A 9,113-nucleotide genomic window follows, 5' to 3' on the forward strand; every position below is an offset into this window, starting at 1 on the left:
TTTGGTGGACGCGCTAAAGATCGCCCTAGCATCGGCCATCTAGAATACGTAAAACCCAGCGAGTTTGAATGGCGATTCGGTCTTCAGAAAGGAACGTTACGAGTGTTTATGGGAGTCGGTCGAACCTGGCACTGTCGCCGCCGAGTCTAGACTCTAGACCCGTTTTATAGGCCGCGTTAGTTCTTAACCCTCCGCTGATAGCGTCGAGACAAATGGTATCGCTTGTGCTCTTTCGAGACATTCTGCTTGAGTGGTTATAATGGTGTTTTATCTAAAACTCCAGAAACTCGTCATTTCGTCGCGGTACTATTTATTTTCATACCATAGTTCTCTGTTTCTCTGATATGCGTTACTGCATCACGATATTTTGACACATCTTATGCAAATTGTATCGAACGTTGAAAAAATAAAAAGTTCATAATACTAAAAATGTAATATATTTGACAATTGTAAATACTGTGACGGCTACCTCCTACGCTCGCCAGCAGAGGACGACAAGCTAGATGACACCCGTTTCTATAAAATATATAATAATATATAATATAATTCTTTAACTATTCTGTTCACTAAAAATTCATATTGTTCCCTTATAATGGTAACCGCATTGATCCGAAAGTGATATCTTTGCTGGTCTGACCTCAGGCTTTTGAAGGGTTGAAACAACGAAACTGTCCATTTTTTGACATTTTGGCTGACATAGATTTGTTTAGGGACCCAAAAGGTACAATATATTTCAAATTCAGCCATTTTCGCCGAGGACACATTTCACGTGGTTTAGTGCGGGGTCCTTTAAGTATAGGATTTGTGAATGTGTACTCTGGCCCCACACAATTTTTGAACCGGGCCCCGCAAAAGGTCACGCCGGCCCTGTATGTACTTACAAACACATTGGCACGAGGTATTCAAAATGTTTCTTCCATTTGTGACCTTTTATGATATTGAAGGACCATTGTGTCCTATACGAATAAATTCGTTTTGACATACGCTTTCATATGGTGTAAAAAGACACAAAACACAGTAGAACCTCTTTCTCTTTCAGTTTTGTCTAATATTTACACGTGTTTCTAATGTGTTGGCGTGAACGGCCTATATAAGCAGTTGCTCTAATAAGCCCATTGGAACGTCGCAATCCGTTCTCGAAATGTTGTACGAACGGGTGATGGGGAACAGGAACTCTTGGCTCCATTATATCGTACGAAGGACTTTTACGTAAAAGACAATGCCGCCGCAACGTTGTTTTATACTGTTCTAACTGCGCCGCGGAGATTATATGGGCTCCAGCTGCAATTTTCAGATCGATAGATTTTAACGCACTTGGCAGACCTCTCGTAGAATTGGAATGTTTCCAGCGGGAACGCTCCAGGAACGTTAGTCCGCTACGTAATTGGTATTCTTGACGCAGAAATTCATTTACGGAGTCAACGAGCGTGAAAGGGACTACGAAAGATATTTTTAATAAAGGATCGAGCTCGTTACTTTGTTTCACCCGTGATATTTAAATTCCTTATTCAGCGGACGTAATATCCCCTTGTTAACGGGCTTTGTTGATTGGAAAAGAATTACTCTGTAAGCTTTTTACAAGTCTTTATGACGAGAAAAATCGAGCACTCGCACGTGGCTGATTGTGAGCTGTAAAACGAGCGTACAAAACCAACGTAATTATGGCCTCAATAACAAATGAAGCGAAGGGATTTTCGTTCCTTTTCAATTTATTGACTGCTATTGACCCTCCAGCTAACACTGATTTGCTAATTAACGACGTGTGACGGCGATATCAACAGTTAACTGACCGCTGAACTTTATATTCAAAGATTGTGGAAATAATGTAAGTCCTGCAAACCTAGAAATCGTTTTGTTTGTGAAATTAAATTCACATTTTTTATTCAATGGTTCTAATGAAATCATAATACCAGGTACGTTAGAAAAGTAATAAGACTGATTGTTTTGTTACCATGAATCGTATTTTTTTTACATCTGAAGGTTGTCACCTTCAAAATAATTCCCTTGGGCAACTACACAGCGACGACGGAGGCGTTGTTTCCAGTCTTCGTAGCACTTCTGGAGGCTTCTGCTGGAATACCTTTCAGCTCGTCGGTTACGCTCTTCTAGATATTATCCAAAGTGCTAAAATGACGCCCCTTCAAGTGGTTTTTGATCCGGGGGAATAAAAAGAAGTCACTGAGACGGAGATCCGGCGAATAGGGAGACTGAGGAACCACAGGAATGTTATTTTTTTGCCAAAAATTCATTAATAGAGATTGCCGTGTGACAGGGCGCATTGTCGTGGTGCAGCCCCATGTTTGTAAAGCACTTGATAGTCACTACTTCACTTCAGACGCTCTCGACACTCTTCTAGCAACAGTAGTGTAGCAGCTAAACAACGATGAGGAAAAAAGACAGCGTCCTTTCCTCATCATCGAGTCAGCTGTGGCCCAAACATCACCTCCGGGCAACGAACCGACTCCTGCGAAAACATCGACACAAACAAGGAGAAACAGATCGCGTCCTTCTCCTTGGCACCAAGTCAGCTGTTTCCCAAACATAAACGCAGCGCGGGCAAAAAGGCGACAGGTTATCGAACCTAGGCCCGCGAAGACAAAGGTCCCCCATCTCTCCCCGCGACACCGCGAGCGAGTATATAATATCACGCAACTGTCATCGCGTAACAGATTACCGAATATACACTTTGTAGAGTCAAAGATTGTGAAACCGTTCAGTACGATCTCTTGAGAAAATATACGATTTATACATATAACAGATTTTATATAGTGACCTAATAAAGAACAATAGTCCATATACAGTCTCCGATCATTTCCACAGTAGCAACTTGAAACAAGTATTGAAGTCCAGTCAATGAATGCTCATAAGGGGGGCGTAGAGGGAAATGGAAGGAACACAATTTTTAACTTTGGGACTTAGTTTGGACTAGTTAGGAGGTAAACATACTAAAAGTCCCTACTCCTAGGAGGTGAGCGGGCTACAGGGGGGCACGTAGAAGTCACCTTTTTCGGTTTTCCGCTTATATCTCGGAAACTATGTGTCCTAGCTATAATACCATTCCATACAAAATTAAAGCTGACAAAATATGCTATAAGATTGATTCGATTCAGTTTTTCACTATCTCGCATAGATTCCGAGATATCCGCGCTCAAAGTTCACTAATTGTGCTGAAGAGTTAGCTAGTCAAATGAGGCAAAAATTTCTTTTTCACAATTCGTGAACTTTGAGCGCGGATATCTCGGAAACTATGCGAAATAGTGAAAAACTGAATGAAATCAATCTTGTAGCACATTCTGTCAGCTTTAATTTTGTATGGAATGGTCTTATCGCTAGGATGCATAGTTTCCGAGATATCCGCGCTCAAAGTTGACTATTTTTGCCCCACGATTTTTGCCTTAATTGACTAGCTTCAGCACAATTAGTGAACTTTGAGCGCGAATATCTCGGAAACTATGCGAGATAGCGAAAAACTGAATAGAATCAATCTTGTGACACATTTTGTCATCTTTAATTTTGCATAGAATGGTCTTATCGTTAGGACGTAAAGTTTTCGAGATGTAAGCGGAAAACCGAAAAAGGGGACCTTCTACGTGCCCCCCTGCACCCCGCTAACCTTCTAGGAGATGGGACTTTTAGTGTGTTTTCCTCCTCACTAATCCAAACAAAGAGCCAAAGTTAAAAATTCTGTTCCTTCCATTTCCCTCTACAACTTTTCGTTGACTGGACTATATGGTCAACAAAATCACGATGAATCGTTAGGTTAAAACCTAACTGCCTTCCGATGTATGTTGATGGACAGTGTTGCCAGTCTCATTACTTATGTTTTGATTTCCACGCTGTTTCTTTAATTTACAGATTCTAAACTATCTGTTTCACAAGAATAGTTTTTCGGGAAGTTCCCACAAGAGGTAACAATTATTTTCGTAAAAATTCAACAGGATATTTTGTTGAGAGGAACGCGTAAGTTCGGACAGAATTTTTTTAAACAGAACATACTTGTTTATTTCGTGCTTATCTCATCGTATTGATGTCGGGTCCGAGGGGTTAATACACAGGGGTGATTCCTGATGTCATTTGAAGTAACTTTTTCCTTTGCGGAAATGTTCTCCGCGATTTCATGAAGGAATCATTAACGAAAAACTTGGGCCAATCAGATCGCGGCTACAGCGGACGAGTTTCGGCCCGGCCAATGCCAACGTCGCTCTTAGCGGGACTTCTCACCGCGCCGAAATACGTCCGCTGTAGCCGAGCTCTGATTACGTTTCATTAAGAATTTTTTAACAAAGCCGCGGATAAGATTTTTGCAAAAGTAAATGTTACTCCAAATGCAACAGAAATCACTCCTTCGAAGGAAACACATTTTCCTGAGACCCTGTACGTATATTCGTTGATGAGAAAAAATGAATATCGTATCAGAAGAAATTCATGAGTTTATGTAGTTATTTAATTCTTTCCCAAAATGTTAATCTGAATCAATTTTTTTCAAGAACAATAGCGATTTTACTTTAAGTGTAGTTAAGTAGCCACGTGTAACCACGTACGTCCCTGAAAGGTACGCAGAATGGACGTAGGACGTTTGGACGCGAACTGGACCATAGGGATACTTGGGAGCATAGTTGTGAAAAATCCATTAACAGACTCCTGGTAGCTAAAGCATTCAGAAAACAATCTGCTCAGCTACATTTACCACGTTCGTACAAACAATCTTTTTAATCTACGAACTTCATTTTCCACTACATCAGAGGAAGGAAATAATAAGCGTAAGTCATGAATGTTCACTCGCATATTACTCCTACAATTACTTCTACAATCGCGCTGTAGTGTATTCGGATTGGATATAATAAATGGAAAGTAGTTTCAGCCGGTGTAAATGAAAATACGGAGGCACGGAGATTAAGAACGCACGAAAAGAGGCGAACTCGGGCGAAAATCGTGAGGAAGGGATTTGCAATGGAAAACGTTGGTGGTATTTTCATTAAAACACTCGCATAACGAGAAGGTATACATATAAATAGGCACCGACAAATACGCTTAGGTGGCAGCGGCCGGAAGCAGACTGCTACTTCTTCTGCGGCCGGCCGACTCCCTAAACCCGACGACTCGTAAATATTTGCCGTTACATTAGCGTGGCAAAGGTAAATTCGGTATCAACTGTAATTATATCCGCCAGACGGGCGAGTCGGTATTAAGCGGGTTGAGAGCGGACCCGACTGGAAAAATCGTGGAAACCGACCGCCTCGTGAAGCGGTAAGTAAATTCGTCATTAGCCCTCGTTCAACCACTTCGAACTTCCTTGCCGCGCTGTACCGTGAAATTGAAGATTTCGTGAGTCTGGTTCAACCACTTCCGGCTTAGCGTGAACACGCATACCCAGTCTCCTTGTTCCCTTGTTTCCTCTTTATCGTTTATCGGTTGTCAAACGTCTGCGTCAGCAAATGTAATTTTCAATAACGTATATTAATGTTTTCAGCGCACTGGTTCGATCTGATGCTACTACTTAAGCAATTTTGCAAATTACAACAAAATTTTCAACGTTTCGGTCAACTATTTAGACCATTTTCAAGAAAAATTTTCATATAATTGCGTCTGTAAAAATTATTAAATTAATATAAAGTGTAATTTATGTTGTGTTCCGCACAAAAAACCAAATGTTCTACGAAAAAACAAACCTACTTGCTAAGTGAACTATTTTAAACTCTTTACAACTGTATAACACATGTTGATTCCATGCCTGTGATATACGAACTGAGGACAAACGTTAGAATTTGAAGAGGCAATGAGTCAGAAAACATCGATCGACCCATTGGCCACTCAATATTTGGCAGTAACTATGAACCGTGAGAAATCCAAGCAACAAGTTTCCACTGTTTGTATACCATACGAAGTTGTGGTAATTTATTAATTGACATTCAATCTATTTTTGATGTATTTTAAACCTTTAACAGATTTTATTTGTTAGAAAAATTCATGATAAAACATAAGATTTACGCTCTGATGTTTAATCATGTGAATTGTTTCTTCTAATAAAATCCTTTGGTGTAAAGTGGCTTCTTTTTCTACTGATTTTGCATTTTCGAAATCAAAAGCATGGTCAAACTCTATTGAATGTCTTGTCAATGCAGTGTGTTGTGCTGGAGGTAAAAATATGTTGTGTCTATATTCTCTGATCAGAGTCTCCAAAAGTCTAGACGTTTGTCCTATGTACATATAGTTGGTTACAACCGTTACAAGGTATTGAATAAACTAAATTGCAGTTTTTTTTACCAATGGTACTTTATCGTTGATCGCGGGGAAAAATTTCAGTAAAATTAGTCAAATTTATACTTGAAGCCAATGTTTTCAGTTTTAATGGCACTTTTTACAAACAGATGTTTAGAACAGCTATGAGGTCTCCTGTTTCCCCTGTGATTGCAAATTTGGTGATGGAAGAGTTAGAGAAAGTTTCGATTTCTAAATTACCTTTTGAGTTAAGTACCCTATGCCCAATATTCTACATGATACAGAATGCGTTTAAACATGTTTAAACAATCATAATGTATTAATATTGGATACCACTGTATTCGGGAAAGTCTACAGAATCTTTTGCTGTAAAGAACAATTCAATATCTTTTATAATAACATCACAATATTTGTTCAAAGTTGAAAAATATGTCTGTTTTTAAAACTCAATTTTCTCAAAAATTGTACGTCTAGAAGAAAAATTAAGGACAGATTTGGAATCAGCGCGAAAAGGTCTATAAGAATCGCATAGTGGGAATCGAAATACTATTTGGCTGTTGGACAGTGTAATAGAAAGATAAAAAAAAGGAGAGAGAATTCAAATGAATTAGCGCCACGATGTTTTCGAAAGTATTGCTCCAACGAAAAACATGTTATTTAATCTTATCGGTCAAGTTTTCTTGCACAGTTCCAGGAGGTGAGGTATGTACAAAAACTTTTTCACGTAAGTGTACGTAAGCCTGCGAGACGGATAAAACGAGGGAGGAGCGATGGAATGGCAGTTTTCCGGTATTCTTTTTGGCTTTCCCCCTTTCATTTTGTCTCGCCTTTTGCTCGAATCTACTCTCCGGAATTGAAGACACATAACGCCGTGTGTACTTATACGTTCTGATGGATAATCCTGCTTACTGACCTTGCAAGTTATCTAGGACTCCGCCGCCGACTGCTGCACCTGCCCTAAGCATCTGTCCTGCAAACGAATTAAAATAAATCTCCACGATATAAGAGCCGGTTCCTGGCTGCGTGAGCCGGATTAAAAATCTTCCGATCCGCCCGCTGCTCTGTGAAGAATATTTTATAGTCGCTGAAGTCACAGATTTATGGCACGTCGTGAAATCCGTCCACGTTGCACCTTGTAACACGATGCTAATTTTAGTGAACTTTATGCTCGATGTCGTCAAATTTCATGTTTTCAAACCTTTGCCAACTCAACGATATTAATACTTTCATGTAAAATAATCGTTGTCTTGCTTACATTTGACCCGAAACTATAGCGTACAATTGTTTATTTAAGCCTATACAGGATAATGATTTATTTGAAGACATTGAAATATCTGCAGAACTATGCATCGTATCAAAAAAAGTGGGTAATGAAAGTTGTTAGTCTCGAAAAGGGACATCCAATGATAAGAACCTCGATCCAACACCGCCACCCCTTGGGGGTGAGGGTGTGGGAAGATAAAAAACTTAAATGGGAACCCCCATTTTTTATTGCAAATTTGGATTCTCCAGAAAACAGTACCCCAATTTGACCTACGAGTTTTTGCATTTTGGTTGACAAATGAGTAAAAAACCGTTGAAAATTGGATATCTCGAGAAATACACGATCAGATCACAAAAATAAAAGTAGACGTATTTGATATTTTTAAAAATGCTATTCAATAACACCATAATTGACCCCCTACCTCCACCTCCTGGGGGTGGGGGAGAGGGAATTATTTCAAATTCTTCAATAGGAAACCCCATTCTCAACGTTCTATTCCTCCGAAAAATCGAAGAGGGGACTGCTCGACGCGCCACTGTGAAAGAAATTACACGAATAATATCAAATCAATGGAGAACCAAGATTTGCTATAAAAAAGGGTTTCCTTTGAAGATTTTGAAATAATTCCCTCTCCCACCTCCAGAAGATGGGGTGGGAGTCAATTATGGTGTTATTGAATAGCATTTTTAAAAATATCAAATACGTCTACTTCAATTTTTCTGATCTGATGTGTATTTCTCAAGATATCCAATTTTCAACGGTTTTTTACTCATTTGTCAACCAAAATGCAAAAACTCGTAGGTCAAATTGGGGTACTGTTTTCTGGAGAATCCAAATCTGCAATAAAAAATGGGGGTTCCCATTTAAGTTTTTTATCTTCCCACACCCTCACCCCCAAGGGGTGGCGGTGTTCTTATCATTGGATGTCCCTCTTCGAGACTAACAACTTTCGTTACCCACTTTTTTTGATCCGATGCATAGTTCTGCAGATATTTCAGTCTTCAGATAAATTGTCCACCCTGTATAAGTCGCTTTAATTCTCTAACGTTATGACGGGTACGCTGGATTTTATTTTAACTGAGTACAAATTTTGGTAAATATTTAGAATCATGGCGAGATCTTAGCGATTGAGGGCACAAGTTAATATAATATACATTCAGGGTGAATCACAAATCGTGATCGAAAATGTTTTTATCAGGTATAGCATGGCCTCAAGAGAGCTTTCACGTGATTATAGCAAATTTTTCGTCAACTCTTTTTTTCATGATTTTTTAAGGTCACCTTCAATTTTTTGCAAATACACCTATAATTTTTTTACGCCTATTTGTTAGAGGATCTCAAGGCGAATTCGGAAACGTATTATAATATTTTTAAAAAATGCAAAAAAAATGTTCCGCGCGGTACAACCATAATCGTTCGTCTGCGTCCCTCGCTTACCGATTGTTCGATCGCCGTGCTACGCCTCACCCCTATGAACAAACATATGTATATGTACATAGAATCCCTTCATATTCATACATATACATAGATAAAATTACATATCCAAAACACTTTGAGCACACTGCTCCTCCAATCAGGAATATCAACAATAGCCGCGAAGCGGTTCAGCAGACTAAGATTGGTCCAACGG

The sequence above is a fragment of the Lasioglossum baleicum genome, chromosome 2 (genome assembly GCF_051020765.1).
Source record: "Lasioglossum baleicum chromosome 2, iyLasBale1, whole genome shotgun sequence".
In the NCBI taxonomy this organism is placed as follows: domain Eukaryota; kingdom Metazoa; phylum Arthropoda; class Insecta; order Hymenoptera; family Halictidae; genus Lasioglossum; species Lasioglossum baleicum.